Raw genomic sequence first — 19,252 nt, forward strand, 5'->3', positions numbered from 1 at the left:
TTGAAACTCTCTTGAAGGTTGTTGGCTGAGGACCAAGAGATTTGGAAGGGCAGGAGATACCTTTAAAAATATATTCTATGACTAGGGCCCTTTATAGAAAAGTTAACATGGTGAGTTGATAAGGATTCTTAAGAAAGTGACATTTTTAAAACAAAAAAGCAAGTTGTTATTATAGTATTTAAACTTGTGATATTTCTACATAATTTCCTAACAGAGGCCAGCATCCACAGTGGTGAGGAACAGGTTTTTTAAGCATTTTACTGAATAAGGGATAAAATGCTGGCTTTGCCTTTGCTGGTGGCCTGCTTAGCACAGCTTCTCTGGGCCTCTGTCTAACTTTCCCAAACAGTACGGCACTTTTAGGCACTCCCTCCACTGAATATAACTTCAACAACTTGTCAGTAAAATTCTGCTGTGAAAACTTATTTGGAATTTAAAAATTAAATCACAGGATGCATATCTTCTGGGGGCACATATCCAGAAAAAGGGACACATTAGCCCAGGGAACATCCTATCACTGATACAGGGTTACTTCAGATCTGGAATTTTACACAGTATACTAACAAGAAAAATCAGTGTGCTGAGGCGCCTTAGTGTTCCAAAGATCAGAAAAGTTATAAAATTCTGATTTCCAGATTTCTCCATTTGGTCATCAACTATTCAATTACTCAAACCTGGCTATTTACAACAAAAGAAAGAAAGAAACAACAACAAAAACAAAAAACCGAAAAGAAACCATGAGGTTTCCTGCAGACCTTGGAAATAAGGTTACCAATGAGAGTTAAACTAGTAAAATCCATATGTAATGGATGAGATTAATGGGCTTCCCCAAGGAACTAATAATATACCTGCCATTAGCAGATCTCAAGAAAGGATTAAGAAGGGTTGGAAAAAGAAACTTAGAGGGCAGGAGTTTTAATCTAGAACTATCCAGGGGAGAGAGGCGCTTGGTGGTAGTGGTGGCCGTGCTGCTGGCACAGAAGAGTGGAAGCAAGCGGACATGGAGTTAATGGTTACTCCCACATGTCAGCTGAGGATGATAACTTGGACTTAGACAAATGGTAGAAGTAGAGATGGAGTGAAGAGAATAGATTTATTTTTGAGGTAGGTTCCATGGGACTTGGTAGGGGATTGGCTCATAGAAGTTGAGGAGAATGTAGTGGAAAGGTCTACTCTCAGATTTCTGACATGATTAACTGGAGGGATGAGATATAATTATCTGATACAGACAGCACTGAGGGAGGAGAAGGTTTGGGAGAAAGATCAGGCAGGTAATTTTGGATAGGCCAAGTCTGAGATGCCTATGAGACATCCAGGTGAAATGACCACGTGATGTAAGGGCATGTTTAATATAAGCGTCTGGGAAAGTTTAGGCTTGAAAAGTCTAGACTAAATTTGGAATCACTGATATATAGACTATATTTAAAGCAATAAGAGAAACGAGATAACCTAGGGAGAGGGTGTAGGATGAAAAAAGAGACAGCTCAGGTCTAAGCTCTGAGCATCCAACACTGAGGGGTGAGGAAAAGAAAGAGGGACCAGCAAAGTATCCTGAGAATTAGTGAAGCCCTAATAGGAAAAGGCAGTGTTTTAAGAAGGAAGTGGCCAACTGTTGAATACTTACGAGAAGTCAAGGTAGAAACCAAAAAGTATCTCGTGGATTTAGCAACAAGGAAGTTATTGGTGATCATGGAAAATGGTTTTAGTGCAAAGATGGGAATAGGAGCCATAATAGGTTGGGATCATTCATCCATTCATTCAGCAAATATGTAATAAATATCTACGACATGCCAGGTACAAGGTGTTCGGAAGACAATGAACAAGACAAACACAATCCCCACTTCAGGGAGGGGAAGCTATTAAATAGATAAACACAAAAGTAATGACTCATCCATAAGAATGGTAAAGGCTATGAAGAAAAAGGTAAGGATACCACAAAAGTGTATAACAGGGAAACTCAGTCTAGCTTGAAAGCAAGGAAAATTTGCCCCAAGATAGTGATGTATAAGCTCTACTTGAAAGAATTAGGTAGTCACAGCAGTGAGACAAAGGAGAGAGTGTATATTCAATGCTGAAGGAACCACACACATGGAATCCTCAAGGGGGAGGAGACCATCATTAAAAGTCAGCAGTCGGGGAGCGCCACATTGAGCAAGGGGACCCAACCCAGGGGTATATATAGGTCTTCCAGTGTTTCACATTGTTAAAAATGCAGGAGTGCAAGAAGAAATGTGAGAAGGTCTGTGGCTGAAGACCTCAGGGAAAAAGCTGGAAAATTATACTTCTCTAAGGTGAGAAGTTCACTCTAAGGTACAAAGTCCATTTTGCAGCAAGAACAGGGAGCATAGCTTAGTGGTGGAAGCTCCAGAACTGGTTTGGTTCTGAGAATCAGAGAAGATCGGTTGAATAAGGAATCCTGTTGACAAGGAGGCAATGGGAAAGAACTGGTAGGTTCTGTTATAAACATCTCAACAGTTGCCTATCTTTGTGGCCGGGAGAAGTAGGAGCTAAAAGAGCTCTTATAGACAATCTGGGTCATAGGGGAAATTCCTGTTAGCCTAGAACTTAACCTTGTCCTCTTCCTTCATGTCATGTCTACAAATAGCTGGTCAGGAATAACTTACTTCATTCAGAAATTAGTTATCCATAAAGGATTATAATAGGAACTACACAAACATCATACAGGAAAAAAGGAAAGGGAAAAAATGAAAAGAACATTCACCAGAAAAATATTGTTGGGGGGCAAATGAAACTTGTGATAGAAGAGTTTGTCATAAAACTGAAGAGGGCATCTAATGTGGACATACTACACACTGGAGGTAAGGAGGGGGTCAATGAGGGGGTGGCAGCTTGAGTGGGATGAGAAGGGCATCCTCACAGGGGAGTGGTAGTAACATGGAGTGTCAAAGCCCTAGAAAGGTGAGGAGGATTCCATCTGAGGGGAGCACAGCTCAGTGTGAGGTGAGGGAGACTGAGTATGATGAAGATGATGACCATGAGGAGAAGCCAGTGTGGGGTGTGGGAGCCTGGGTAAGTTGGGGACAGCATTTGCTTTGGTGAGGGGGCAAATAAGTAAATATATCAAGGATGATGGGAGCAAGGTTTCACTGTTAGAGAAGGAAGTTACAAATATGGAAAGAGAGGGAATTCCCTGGAGGTCCAGTGGTTAGGACTCTGGGCTTTCACTGCCGAGGGCACAGGTTCAGTCCCTGGTTGGGGAGCTAAGATCCCGCAAGCCGCGTGGCGTGGCCAAAAAACAACAACAAAAACAAATACAGAAAGAGAGAAAAACAGAATGAACCCTGTGTGGTGTTGGATAAAATTGAAGAGATCAGTGTGAACTTATGGTTTTCAATATAGACAGACAAATAAATATAAATACCTGTATGTGTACACACACACTCCATAGTTCTGTCTACTGAAAGAGCTTGGGAACAGTGATACTCAACAGCAAAAAGCACATGTAACACCAAATCTTAGCTTCTAAATACCATTCTCCACTAACAGAAACTAGGTCTCCTTGAAGAAATGACTTAATCTAGGGCTGAGAAAGGAAAAGTATGCTGAGAAAGGAACATACAGGATGAACCTGTTAACTTGTTGTGGCAGAAAGTAAGGCAGTATTCCAAGAATGATGGAATATATTAAAGGTCACAGAAGCCAGCTTGAAGACACTTCTACTGGTCAAATTAGAGAAAAATTGAGCATAAAAATAAATAATAATAGTAACAGATCATAACCCATTGAATAAAATAGGAAACCACAACTCCATAATGATAAAAATCAATTAACACTTTGAAAGTTTGACAAAGAATGGGTAGTTACATAATCCAAAGCACTTACCCACAAAGTGTTAATTAATTATACAGGGAAAAGAGTAACTTTATAATGGAGAAGACTGGCATATATCACCTTAATCAAGTGATCAAAGTTGGTACCATAAGGAATGGGGCAAATTGCAATTCTGTACCACTTGATAGGACACAATGAGAAGAAAACATTAGTAGCAGCATTACCACTGAGATGTTCATGCCCAAAATGCATTAAATGAATCTAATAATGAGAAAGCATTAGACAAGACCAAACTGAGCAACATCCTACAATAACTGGTGTTTAATCTTTAAACACGTCAATGTCATGGAAGTCAAAGAAAGCCTGAGGAAATGTTTCAGACTGAAGGAAACTAAAAAGATATGACACTTAAATGCAACACAGGATTCTGAATTGGATCCTTTTGCTATAAAGGACATTATTGGGACAGTTGGTAAAATCTGAATGAGGTCTGAGGGTTAGCTGATAGTAATACTATATATCAATGTTAATATCCTAATTTTGAGGGGGCATCATGTTGGCAATTTATACTCCATGGGTTAGGAAATAAAGTACTTTGTATTGTACTTGTAACTTTTCTAGAAATAAAAATTTAAAAATAAGGATGAAGGGAAATTCAATAATGCACTTGCCTTTATAAGAAAACAGCATAAAGCAGAGATGAAAAGCTCAGGGAAGCAATCCTGAAATATTAGAAGGAAATGAAATGTGAGCTGGAAGACCTCAGGAAGGAAAGTAGAATAAAACAAGAACATAAATTAAAAAAAAAAAGAAAGAAAGCAAAACTGGAAGTATCACAAAGGAGAAAAACCCTGCCAAAAATGCAGCAAAGGACATAGAGGACAGGACTGAGGACAGTAAGCAAAATGAAATGGAAATGAGAAGTTTAAAGGGATTAAAGCTTAAATGATAGATATGAAAGATAGGCAAAAGAGATCCAATAGTTGCATAATGGATTCCCTGATAAAGGAAACCAAAATAACAGAATAGAAAATCATTTCAATGTATAATTCAAGAATATGTTCCAAAAATAAAAGAACATTTGAATCTACAAAGATCACACCATATCCAAGTTAAAGTTAACATGGAAAGGTCAACACTGAGAAGCAGTTACTTGGTGTCACAGATAAATAAAGAATCCTTTTGCACCTAGGCAAATAATCAAGTCATTTAAAAGGGGGGAAAAATTCAGGCTTAGCTTAGACATTTCCATAGAAATATTCATTGCTAGAAGCAATGCCTAGGAAGTCCTCAAGGAAAGTAAGTGTCGCCCATACATTTTATACCCAGCCAACTGTGGTTTACCCAAAAAGGCACAGTGAGACACTTTTGAACATGCAAGAACTCAAGAAATATTGTTTCCATGAGCCTTTCTTGAAGTAACTACTAGAAGATGAACTTAAGCCAACCAAGTGATGAATGAGAAAACTATGGCAAAAAGAAAAGGGCTATAGAGGGCAGGAGAAGGAGAAGAAAAGAAAATATACTAATTTCAGGGACTTCCCTGGTGGTCCAGTGCTTAAGAATCCGCCTTCCAATGCAGGGGACATGGGTTCGATCCCTGGTCAGGGAACTAAGATCCCACATGCCACGGGGCAACTAAGCCCACACTCCACAAATAGAGAGTCTGCGTGCCACAACTACTGAGCCTGTGCTCTCTGGACCCCACATGCCACAACAAGAGAGAAGCCCACGTGCCACAACAAAGAGCCCCCACGCCACAACAAAAAAAGATCCTGCATGCCGCATTGAAGATCCCATGTGCTGCAACTAAGACCTGATGCAGCCAAATAAATAATAAAATAAATTAATTTAAAAAAAAGAAAATATACTAATTTTATTATTTGTTCAAATTAGGGGATTGATAAAATAATGACTAAGAAATGAAGATTAGGTATATAAGTTATAAAGACACCCACTAAAACAAAAATATAAGCCTTCCAAATTTTCAGAAAAAATAAAAACACATACCACATTTTCAAAGAGTTTTTAAAGAATCTATGAATAGAAGGCGTCATATCAAATAGTATGACAGAACTAAGACTATATGTCAATTTGATAAATATAAACGGACCAAAATAATTTATTAAAATAAAAGAAATTTACTGAATCAAAGCAAAATCCAATTTTATTCTGTATACAAGGGATCCAAAACAAAATAATTCAGAAATCTTTGCAATTGCAAACAAGAAGAAAGCAGAGGTTGTAATTTTAACATCAGGCAAGGTTAACATCAGGACAAACAGGTGTTAAAGGTGACAAATAATAGTCATTTATAATGATAAAAAATGCAATTCACATTAAGTTTACAAAGTTATGAATATATGTACCAAACAATATAGCATTAACATGAATATTAATTAAATCATAAAACCACAGGATATACAAGGAAAAATAGAAACACAGTAGTAGGAGCCTTAAAGACTTTGGTCTAAAGTGCATAATTAATAACATAGATAAAATTTTCTAAAAAAAAATACACTTTCCTTTAAGTATCTATGAATAAGTCACAAAAACTGACCATATATTAGACCAAAAAGAAAATCTCTGTAAAGTACAAATGGTACAAATAGTATAGATAACATTTTCTAAACACAGACGATAAAAAAAGAGGGAACCCTTTCTAACTTGTTTTATGAGGCCAGCATAACCTTAATACCCAAATCAGACAAGGACATTACAAGAAAGGAAAATTACAGGCCAATCTCTCTCATAAACATAGATGCAAAAATACTGAACAAAATATTAGCAAATTTAATTGCAATAATATATTAAAAGCATGTGTGGTTCTTAAAAGCTCAACATGAGTTGATATGCAGTCAGATTTGAACCACTGTTTACATGGTATAAGATGTTGTCACTAGGCAACATAATAGTAAATTCCCAATTGAAATGTCAGTTTGGAAGCTTGACTTTTCACAGTCATTTTTCATAGTCACTTCAGTATTATGTAGGAAGAGGCTGAACTTTGAAATCAGACTTATTTGGAATGGAGTCACAATTCTATAATTTACCAGTTACGTTATTTTGGACAAGTTTGGACAAGTCTTAGAGTCAGTTTTTTCAGCTTTAAAATGAGAATAACACTAACTACTCCATAATGATCATTTGTGGAATCAATGAGACAGTATTTATATGGACAATATGTTGGGTTGACACCCCAATGTATCCTCGAACTTAGGATAAAATCAATAAGATCCAGATAAAAGGGATGAGATCAGACACCAGGAGAAACGACACAGCCAAAGGGATTATTTGTAAATGTGTAATAGATGAGTCTCACCCAGATCAAATTAAAGTGACATGGGTATATTGTCATTTCAGGAAAATAGGATGGGACTGGATTAGGTTAAATTTAATCCTAAATCAGTTGCGTAGTAATGTGAGAAGAAAAAAAAATGTGCTAGCAGAAGGGGTACTTTGTTTCCAAAAACACCCTAGAAAGATAGTTTCCTGACCTGAGAGTATGAGGAGCCAGTCTCTATAGATGGAACATCCCCATGACAGATGTAGAGGCATCAGGCCACAAAGCAGGCTGGCATCAGCCATTGGAACCATCCCCTCCTCCACTCCCTGGTTTCATGCTTCTGAAACAATCTTCTGGTGATGTTTTGACTTCCACACAGATTTGCCCACAGGAAGGGGAGGTACTGGTGAGCCAACAGTGTATCCAATCAATTCCCTTAGAGCTGTATGGGTGGAAATCTAAACATCCTAGACCAGGACCTTGTCCACCTCACTTCCCCTAGTGCCTTGGAGTTGCTGGTGAGGATACTTGGTTACTGTTTGTAGTTTCCATCTTTTCCTCCCACCCCAATCTACTCAAGTTACGTGAAAATAAGGAGTGAAGAGGAGGCTTTGGTGATTCAGGTTTCTGGGGTGGCTGCTACATGATTCATCAAAGACAAGGTTGTGATGATGATTTTTCAGAGTTACCAAATACTAACTAGCCCTTACCCCTTCTGAAGGAAAACAGGATTATTAATTTTTATATGGTCACTTCTGGTTCCTTCTCTCATGTTTTAGAAAAAAATCTTGTATTAACCAAGCTCTTTCTCCTTCTCATTGCCTAGCTCTAAGCCTCTCTTTTCTTCTCTTTCTTCATGTTTCATTATCTCCCGGGAATGCAGTTCTAACATCACATACTTCCATTACCTTTCTTCTCCTTCACACAGTGCTTTTCCCCACTGTCACTCAGAATACTTATCACGTTGACCTTGTGGATACCTCTTTCTTCATAGTTCATTTCCTGGTTTGACCATCTTCTGTTGAATGATGTCCATCTCCTACCCATCCCCATGCTATACTGAGTTTAACCACAGTCCCAACATGCCAGAGAGACCAGAACATGCTGCATTAACAAAACACTATGTAGGACTTCCCTGGTGGTGCAGTGGTTAAGAATCTGCCTGCCAATGAAGGGGACATGGGTTCGGGCCCTGGTCCGGGAAGATCCCACATGCCACGGAACAACTAAGCCCATGCGCCACAACTCCTGAAGCCCACGCGCCTAGAGCCCGTGCTCTGCAACGAGAAGCCACTGCAATGAGAAGCCCGCACACCACAATGAAGAGTAGCCCCCGCTCGCCGCAAGTACAGAAAGCCTGCCGCAACAATGAAGACCCAACGCAGCCAAAAATAAATAAATAAATTTATTTTTTTAAAAACCACTATGTATTCTTCATAGAACAAAATGAGAAGATGTTTTCCTGAAGAGTGGTTGTTCTAATTTCTACATGTCCCAGACACCAATATACCTGCTGACCTTTAGAAGATGAAACTAAACTTCTCAATTTCAACTCCCCCCCTCACTATGTCAGCTTCTAAGGGTGGCACAATAAAGATGTAGATTTTGTTCTGTTTGATCAGTATTGTTTGCACTTAATTATCTTCATGGTCTCCAGCTTTAGCAGTTAAATCAACATTGATTTGTTTTCAGTACATGCAGAGCAACAACCACACGACAAGGTGCATGACAGACTCCCTTGTCCTGAAAAAGATGACAGTCCATGGGGAAGGATCTCCCTTCCCCAAGAAAATATGCATCAACTCAAATGACTCAAATAGAAAAGTAGGTTGGAGCTTCACTGTTATTGCAAGGGGAGTAATAGATATGCTCCTCAAAGCCAGCCTGTGATAGAAGCCAAGAGCATGGGCTCTGGAGGTAGTCTCTTGCATTGGAATTCCACTTACCATTTGATTTTAGGAACTATATAAGCTCTCAAACCTCTTCTCTGTAAGATAGGGATAAATATAATCTCTACCTCATAGGGTTGTACTGAGGATTAAATGAGATAATACATTATGAAGTGCTTAGCACAGTAATAATAATAGCTAATGTTTCTTAAGCATTTACTTTATGCCGATGTGGCAGGCTGAATAATGGCCCCCAAATATATCCAGGTGCTAATCCCTGGAACCTGTGGATGTTACTTCGTATGGCAAACAGACTTTGCAGATGTGATTAAACTGAGGATTTTGAGATGGGGGAAATTATCCTGGATTAAATTGGTAGACAGTAAATGTAATTGTAGGTGTCCTTAAGAGAGGGAAGTCGAGGGAGATTTTACCATCAGTGTGAGGACTGAAGCAATATGCTACACTGCTGGCTTTCAGAATGGAGGAAGGTGCCACCAAAGATACAGCTCTAGATCCTGGAAAAGATGAGGACATAGATTCTTCCATAGAGCCTCGGGAGGAAGTGTGGCATTGCAGACACCTTGATTTTGGCCCAGAGAAACTGATTTCAGACTACTGACCTTCAGAACTGTAAGAGAATAAATGTGTGTTGGTGTTGGTGTTTTTTTCCAGATTTATTGAGATGTAATTGACATATAACACTGTGTAAGTTTAAGGTGTACAATGTGATGATTTGATACATGTTTATATTATGAGATGTTTACCACAATAGGGTTAATTTAGCTTTAGCTCATCCTTTAGCTCATATAATTACCATTTTGTTGTTGTTATAGTGAGAACATTAAAGCTCTACTCTCATAGCAACTTTCAAGTATACTTCAGGTTACTTGCTGTAGTCACCAAGCTGTATATTAAGATCTTCAAAACTTATTAATTTTGATTTGCATTATGTTTAATACACTGTTGAATTTGGTTTGCTAGTATCTTGTTGAGAATTTTTGCATCTATATTCATCTGGTCTGTAGGGATATTGGTCTATAGGTTTCATATCCTGTAATGTCTTTTTTTTTTTATTTTTAATTTGTCCGTGCGGCTCGTGGGATCTTAGTTCCCCAACCAGGGATCGAACCTGGGCCCCGGGAGTGAAAGCCCAGAGTCCTAACCACTGGACCGCCAGGGAACTCCCTCCTGTAATGTCTTTATCTGGCTTTGACATCATAGTAATGTAAGCCTTGTATAATGAGTTTGGAAGTGTTCCCCCTTCTTCAAGTTTTTGGAAGATTTTGAGAAGATTATTAATTCTTTTTTGAATGTTTGGAAGAATTCACCTGTGAAGCCATCTGGTCCTAGGCTTTTCTTTGTTGTGAGGTTTCGACTACTGATTCAGTTTCCTTACTTGTTATTGGTCTATTCAGATTTTCTATTTCTTCATGATTCAGACTCGGTAGATTGCATGTTTCTAGGAATTTATCCATTTCTTCTAAGTTATCCAATTTGTTGGTGTATAATTTTTCATAGTAGTCTCTTATGATCCTTTGTATTTCTGTGGTATCAGTTGTAGTGTCTCATTTTTCTTTTATAATTCAATTTATTTGAGTCCTCTCTCTTTTTTTTCTTGGTAAATCTAGCTAAAGGTTTGTCAGTTTTGTTTATCCTTTTTTTTTTTTTTTTTTCTGCACTGCACGGCTTGTGGGATCTTAATTCCCCGACCAGGGGTTAAACCTGTGCCCTCAGCAGTGAAAGTGCATAGTCCTAACCAGTTGACCACCAGGGAATTCCCAGTTATGTTTATCTTTTTTTAAAAAAACAACTCATTTTTGTTGATCTTTTCTATTGTTTTTCTATTCTCTATTTCACTTACTTCTGCTCTGATCTTTGTTATCTCCTTCCTTTTGCTAACTGTGGGTTTAGTTTGTTTTTTTTTTTCTAGTTCCTTGAGGTATAAAGTTAGATTGTTTATTTGAGATCTTTCTTTTTTCTTAATGTAGGCATTTATGCCTATAAACTTTCCTCTTTGCACTGCTTTTGCTGCATCTCATAAGTTTTGGCATGCTGTGTTTGTTTCAATTTATTTTTTGATTTCCCTTTTGATTTTATCTTTGACCCACTGGTTGTTCAGGACTATGTTATTTAATTTCCATGTATTTGTGAATTTTCCAGTTTCCTCCTATTATTTCTAGTTTCATACCATTGCGGTCGGAAAAGATAGTTGGTATAGTTTTAGTCTTTTTTAGTTTGATGAGACTTGTTCTGTGACCTAATGTATGATCTTGGAGAATGTTCCAAGTGTGCTTGAAATGAATGTGCATTCTGTTGCTATTGGATGGATTGTTCTATACATGTCCTCTATGTTCACTTGGTCTAAAATATAGTTCAAGTCCAATGTTTCCTTATTGATTTTCTGTCTGAATGATCTATTTAAAAAAATTTTTTTTAATGTATTTTTGGCTGTGTTGGGTCTTTGTTGCTGCGAGTGGGCTTTCTCTAGTTGCGGCAAGTGGCGTCTACTCTTTGTTGCGGTGCGCAGGCTTCTCATTGTGGTGGCTTCTCTTGTTGTGGAGCACAGGCTGTAGGTGCATGGGCTTCAGTAGTTGCAGCACACAGGCTCAGGAGTTGCGGCACGCAGGCCCCAGCGTGCACGGGCTTCAGTAGTTGCGGCACGTGGGCTCAGTATTTGTGGCTCGTGGGCTCTAGAGCGCAGGCTCAGTAGTTGTGGCGCACAGGCTTAGCTGCTCTGCGGCATGTGGGATCTTCCTGGACCAGGGATCGAACCCGTGTCCCCTGCATTGGCAGGCGGATTCTTAACCACTGAGCCACTAGGGAAGCCCATGAATGATCTATTCATTGTTGAAAGTGAGGTATTTAAGTCCTTTACTGTTACTGTATTGTTGTCCATTCTTCCCTTCAGATGTGTTAGTATTTGCTTAATATATTTAGGTGCTCCAATATTGGGCATGTGTATATTTACAACTGTTATATCCTCTTGATGAATTGACTTCTTTATCATTATATAATGACCTTCTTTGTCACTTGTTATAGTTTTTTACTTAAATTCTCTTTTGTCTGATATAAGTATAGCTACCCCTGTTCTCCTCATTTCCACTTGCATGGAATATCTTTTTCCATCCCTTCACTTTGAGCCTATGTGTGTCCTTGAAGCTGAAGCGAGTCTCTTATAGGCAGCATATAGGTGGATCTTGTTTTTTCATCCATTCACTCTATGCCTTTTTATTGCAGCACTTAATCCATTTAAAGTAATTATTGATAAGAAAGGACTTACTATTGCCATCTTATTCATTGTTTTCTGGCTGTTATGAAGTTCCTTTCTTCCTCTCTTGCTGTCTTCCTTTGTGAATTGATGATTTTCCATAGTGGTATACTTGGTTCCCTTCTCCTTATCTTGTGTGTATCTATTATAGGTTTTTGTTTTGTGGTTACCCTGAGGCTTACTTGAAACATAGATATTACAGTCCATTTTAAGCTGATGATAACTAAACTTCAATCATATGCAAAAACTATACCCTTTTATTCCCATTTTATGTTTTATGGTTTTTGATGTCACACTATAATCTTTTATATCATGTATCCACTAACAAATTATTGTACTTATAGCTATTTTTAATACTTTTGTCCTTCAACCTTTACATTAGAGTTAAGTGGTCAACACACCACCATATTATAGTATTAGAGTATTCTGAATCTGACTATATGCTTGCCTTTACCAGTATGATGTTTATTTTCATATATTTTCCTGATACTAGTTAGCATCCTTTCATTTCAGCTTGAAGAACTTCTTCCAGCATTTCTTATAAGGCAGGTCTAGTGGCACCAGGTCTGGGGGTCATGGTGACTCACTGGCTCAGGCCATTGGGGTCCACATCATCTACAACTGCATGGCCCTTGACAAGGGCTGTTGGGAGTCTGCAGAGACTGCAAGGGCTGTGGGGGTCCTCAGCAGTGCCTCCAGATCCAGCAGCTATGGACCAGGGCAAGCAGCAGTAATGGCTGGAGCTGATAGTATGCACACAGTCAGCTGTGGGGGCCAGCTGCTGGTGCCTGTAGTGGCAGGGGGTAATTGAACACACATGTAGTGGTTGGGACCAGGGCAGGCAGCGAGAGCCAGGGCCAACTGTGTACACACTGGCACCTGCAGGGGCTCTGGCTGTCTGTGTGCACTACCATGGCTGCTGGGTCTCACCATGGGCACATGGCAGTGGAGCCCACCTGGGATTGGACCAAGGGCACACAGGTACGCAGTTGGAGGGGCTAGCTGCAGGTGAGTGTTGTGGTGAAGGCCAGTGACAGAAGACAGGGCCTGATCCAGGCCCACAAGCAGCTGCATGGTCCCAAGTCATTGGTGTGCTGTCCGTTCGCTGCATAGTCTCCTCATGGACATCCATACAATAGTGGAGTCTGGTGACAGGCGTCAGGCCAGTGGCATGCAAATACACAGATGGAGGGGCTATCCCCAAGTGCATGCACAGTGGCAGGGGTCAGCTGCAGAGGTCTAGCTTGGCATCTTGCATTCATGTGCTGCAGAGGCCTGGGCTGGCTGCCAGGGCACTTCCCGGGCTCCAGTGGGCAAGGGGAGGGACTCAGGAAGCTGGCATTAGCAAATGCAACTACCTGTGGACAAAAGCCAGTGAAATCTGCAGGGGATCCCCAGCAGATGTTGGGGCTGTTGGTTTCTTCAGTGTTGAAAGCTGTTGGGGTCACCTGTGGAGCAGGGGTGACCTGGGAACTGTGGTTGCTCTGACTGCATGACTGCTACTGGAACCCCCACTTTTCTTCCCTATTCCTAGCCATCTTTATACATCTCAGCTTTGCCAGTCTCTGAGTGGGGTGAAACTGAAGCAGGTCCTTCATGTGATGCCCCAAAAGGCTGCAGAAGCTGGTTGCTCACCCTGTTCTTCCTTTCCTGGTGAGTCCTAGCTGGAGAGTTCTGTCTTGGTGCTGAGCAATGCTAGCTTGGGAGATGGGTTCATGCAGACAAATGAAGCTGTCTTCCTTCCCTTTTCGTGTGGTTATTCTCAAGTGTTTTGTTCAATAGTCTTAAGTGGACTCCAGAGCTCTCCAGAGCTGTGTTTATTCATGGATAGCTGTCTAATTGTTGATCTTTGTCGGGGAATGGAGGCAGGAATCTCCTACTCCATCTTGGTGATGTCACTCCCAAATCTGTGTTGTTTTAAGTGAGTAAGTTTGTGGTAATTTATTACAGCAGCCATAGTAAACTAATACAGCCAGGCATTATTCTAAAGGCTTCTCTTATATTATTTCACCCAACTCTCACCTTTTCCCATCTCCTCATCTGTCAGGGAGAAGTGTATTAGTAAGTAGATACTTACTGATTTACCACCCTCAGTTTGTCCCACCACACTCACCCTGTAGCCACATGTGCAGAATCTTCCTGACTTTTATTCTGGGACAGGGAGAAATCTGAAGGGCCTTAAGCCTGGGGCTTCCCTCAAACCACTCCTACACCAATCCCATAACCCACGGTCCAGAATAAGGTGGAAAGAAGTTGCAACAGGAAAAAAAAATTATATTTTCATTGACTTGTTTTGTAAATCTGGATTTTTACAGTAAGATGATACATCTGTATTTACCAGTTACCTTAAGGTGGATTATGGTATAAGACGGATTTGTCTTAGACTTTATCCATCAGGCTTTATTCTAAGTAATATCCCAGGTTTGAATGCACAGGATACCTCCCCCCCCCCCACACTAACAATGGGTTAGTTCTCCTAGGAAAACCTGTCCTTTATGCAGTTGTGGGAGGAACAGAGGGCAGCAGCAGTGCTGTCCAACCTCTGACATCTCTCTGCCTTGTAATTTTGTTTCAAGAGAATTCACTTAACATGCTTCCTTGAGGCTTCTGCATGGTGATTTCTGACAGCAGATTTGAGATTGCATGCTGACTTTGCCTTAGTTAATCTCTCTGTTCCCTAGATTCTTCATCTATAGAAAATAGGATGGTATCTATTGTCAGGATTATTATAAGGATTAAAATGAGATGACATAAGTGAAAGTATCTTGGACACGGCAATCATGGTGACTGGTATACTCACAGCCCTTGTTGAGAAAGAACTTGGGCAGCCTAGTTGGTCCACAGTTGATTGGACCATGTGTGGGCACCCAATTCCCCAAAGTCAGCTAGATCCACAGGCTGATCAGATACTAATGATGTAGCTTAGTGGAGAAAGTTCTGCCTAAAAAGTAAGGTAGCAGCAGGTTGCTCTCTACAATCTGAAATGGGAAGTAAGAAGAGAATCAAGAAATTAGGGGCAGGAACTGAAGCTAAAAGGACATAAGGAGGGAGGAAGTTGTGGGGCCAGAAGCAAGTTGTAGTTCTTGAGTAGGGCTAAGTTATGAGGAAACAGAAACTATGAGTATACAAAAGTAGTGAGGTCAAGAGGAGATATCGAATGGATGCTGATGAAGTCAGGAGAGGTGGTAACTCCCCTAATAAGCAAAGTCTTAGTAGATGAGTCACAAACAGAAGAACAGTACAGTGAAGATCTATTAACTCCTGTCACTGAGATTCCTAGAGCCATCCTGCACCCAGAAGATTCCCTGTTCTTGGATTTCCATGGTTTGCCTATCTTCCTTATTGCTACATGCCATCTTAAAATAAACTCCTATTACTTGAGCTGGACTATTAATCCGTATTTCTTACAAAAGAGCTTAACTAAAACAAAAAGAATCCATGTGGTAGTTTCATCTCATTTTTAAAAATGGATCATGAAACAGTGGGGCCTAAGGGAAACAGGAGACTATTCCTGGCACAGGGAATACCTTGGAGAGAATATTAAGGGTGGTGGGCAGAATCTGAAAGCATTAGTCAGAGGGTTGTGGGAGATCAGAACCAAAGGGTAAAAGCAGTAGGGTAGGGTAGGGCACTTGGGAACCTAGATGCCCATGATGGGCAGCTTTACGGTGTTATCAAGGGCTGAAGCTCCTCCACTAAGACTTTGTTGTTCTCACACCCTCAGGGTTTTATTTTAGTAATGCAGATCATCTTAAAGATCTTTAAAGATCAGTCAGCAATTTGATATAAGTCCCACCCCCACCTTGGGCAAGCAGTATACCAACCTAACTGATTAATGATCAAAGGCCTAGTTGTTATTATGGAAGACTCCACCAGACCAACCCCTTATCTTTGCCTTTCAGAAACTTCAAGGAAGCTGCTTGAAAGAAACACAGAAGACAAACCAACTCCCTGTCACGTTTGTCCCTGTGACCTTAGTCACAGGGAAATGCAGTAGGGAGAGAACCAACTTTCCCATCTGTGGCCTAACTCTGCCCCAGCCCAGACCCAAGTGATGACTGAAGTCCCTGAGGGTTTGGATCCAGGTCAGGAATGGTAAATACCACTGGGCCTGGGTCCTGGTTCAGTATCAAAATCTGTCTATGTGTTTTCCAAATTTTCTAGGTTCCCTGAACCTGGGGAACAGACTTCAGAACAGTGCTGCCCAACAGAAGTATAATGCAAACCCTGTATCTATTTTTTAAAATTAATTAATTAATTTATTTATTTTATTTTTGGCTGCGTTGGGTCTTCGTTGCTGTGCGCGGGCTTTCTCTAGTTGCAGCAAGCAGGGGCTACTCTTCATTGTGGTGCACGGGCTTCTCAATGCGGTGGCTTCTCTTCGTTGCGGAGCACCGGCTCTAGGCGTGCGGGCTTCAATAGCTGTAGCTCACAGGCTCTAGAGCGCAGGCTCAGTAGCTGTGGCCCACAGGCTTAGTTGCATGGCATGTGGGATCTTCCCAGACCAGGGCTCAAACTTGTGGCCCCTGCATTGGCAGGCGGATTCTTTTTTTTTTTTTTTTTAATAAATTTACTTATTTATTTATTTTTGGCTGTGTTGGGTCTTCGTTTCTGTGCGAGGGCTTTCTCTAGTTGCGGCAAGCGGGGGCCAGTCTTCATCGCGGTGCGCGGGCCTCTCACTATTGCGGCCTCTCTTGTTGCGGAGCACAGGCTCCAGACGCGCAGGCTCAGTAGTTGTGGCTCACGGGCCTAGTTGCTCCGCGGCATGTAGGATCTTCCCAGACCAGGGCTCGAACCTGTGTCCCCTACATTGGCAGGCAGATTCTCAACCACTGCGCCACCAGGGAAGCCCGGCAGGCGGATTCTTAACCACTGCGCCACCAGGGAAGTCCCGCTGTATCTAATTTTAAATTGTCAAGTAGTCACATTAAAAAGGTAAAAAGAAACAGGTGAAATTAATTTTAAGAATATATTGTATTTGACCCAATATATTCAAAATATTATTTTCAACCTGTAATCAATATATAATTAATTTTTTGTACTAAGTTTTCAACGATCCACTGAATATTTTATATTTACATACATCTCAATTCAGATTAGCCACATTTCAAGCGTCCAGTAGTAGCTACATCTGGCTGGTGGCTACTGTATTAGACAGCTCAGGTCTAGAGTAACCTGACTTGCTTCCCCCTTCCCATTGTTACCTCCCATTCCCACCTCCCATTCCCATCAGGTGCAGGGATTTGAGGGGTGAGCCAGAAAAGTTCAGGGGCCTTGTTGTCACGCTGATGCTATGAGTCCAATGGGAAAAACAAAGTTGCTCTTCTTCTGAGCCATCATCATCTATTCCAGTGTCCCCCTACCATCCCCCTCCTGAAATCAAGGACTAATGTTCTCAGAGAATTTGGTCTATACTTTATTATAGTACCTATTTCACTTTGCCTTACAGTCAGATGTTTATGTTTCAAACTCCTAAACAAGATTACTAATGCCTTAATGGCATTTGTCCTATTCCCTGTCATCTCTCTTCACTAGGTTTAGCACTTAGTCTCAATAGGTGTTTGTTGATGAATGAATGAGACAATTCTTACAAGATTGATGAACATGCTTTATGGAAGCCTTCGTTTCATCTGGGACCTCCAGATTCATACAACCCATTTCCTGATTAAACAATGAAGCCACTCAGGGCACTGTTGGTCTCAGCCTGAAAACTGAGGGAAACACTTGCCTTTATCCTCTGGGGTCTCATGTTCATGAATTCAATTTAACAAATAGTCCCTGAACAGCTCCCATGTTCCAGGCACCATGCTGGGTGCTTTGGGAGCTGCAAAGATGAGTAAAAAATATCCTTGCCCTCAAGTCCCTAAGTATCTAGTAGAGGGCACAAATAATTATACACAATAATTATACACAAATAATTATAATTTTAGATTGAGTAAACTAAGTGCTATAAGTAGAATAAACAGACCTGTGGGGAGAGGGGGGCAAGAAGAGGCACTTGCAAAAGAAGCTTCATTCAGACTTATCCTTTGAGATGATACTTGAAGGTAGGACAGGATTTGAACAGTTGGAATGGAGGGAGGGAAAGAAACAGCTTTAAAAATTTGACAGATGAGGAGGAAACACAATGCAGAGGAGGTGTGGTGAAGAGACTAATTAAGACAAGGAAATAAAATGGACTCCAAAGAGCAGGGTGGAAGAAATCACAGGGTGGCAGAGAAAAAAACCCCATGAGAGGGGTGAGGGCTCCATAGGTCCTTCTTCTTTTTTTAAAAAAATTTTTATTGGAATATAGTTGATTTACAATCTTGTTATTTACAAGACAGAAATAGAGTCACAGATGTAGAAAACAAACCTATGGTTATGGGGGGCGGGCGCGGTGAGAGGGAGGGATAAATTGGGACATTGGGATTGACATATACACAGCTCCTTCTTAAACCCTTGTTTAAGAAGGCAATGCTGCGAAGAAGAACTCGCCTGGAGAGGGAGCAAAGCTGGGAATTCCAGGTGGTGAGGTTAGTCTGTGTCACAAACTCAAAGCGGCAGAGGCAGGGACTAGAGGTATGAAGAGCCCTCCGACCAAGGAAAGGGAAATCTCCTAAAGAATGTTACACAACCAGATCTGAGCAAAGCCCCAGAGTGACAAAGTATGAGTAGAGATCAGATAAGGCAAAAAGAACTTTATGTGACGTGGGCGATATTCTGGCTAGAAAGTACTGAATGCCTGGAGATCAAGGAGCAGTAAGAACAAGAATCAGACAACAGCCTGGGAGACAGAAGAAGAATGGAAACAGCCATTGACTGGGTTGGAGTATAAATTACAAGTTCTGATAGCCTTTTCCAAGCCACTAAAGTCGAGATTCATGCCTGGAGGTGTGTAGGCAGTTCTGCACACAAATAAAAGTTGCACCCACAGTGGCAGGAAAAATTGTACACTGAGGCAGGTGTACAAAAGGAAAGCAGAAAGAATCTGATTTAAGGACAAAACTGATTTACTTTCAATTTTATTTTAAA

The sequence above is a fragment of the Eubalaena glacialis genome, chromosome 2 (assembly GCF_028564815.1).
Source record: "Eubalaena glacialis isolate mEubGla1 chromosome 2, mEubGla1.1.hap2.+ XY, whole genome shotgun sequence".
In the NCBI taxonomy this organism is placed as follows: domain Eukaryota; kingdom Metazoa; phylum Chordata; class Mammalia; order Artiodactyla; family Balaenidae; genus Eubalaena; species Eubalaena glacialis.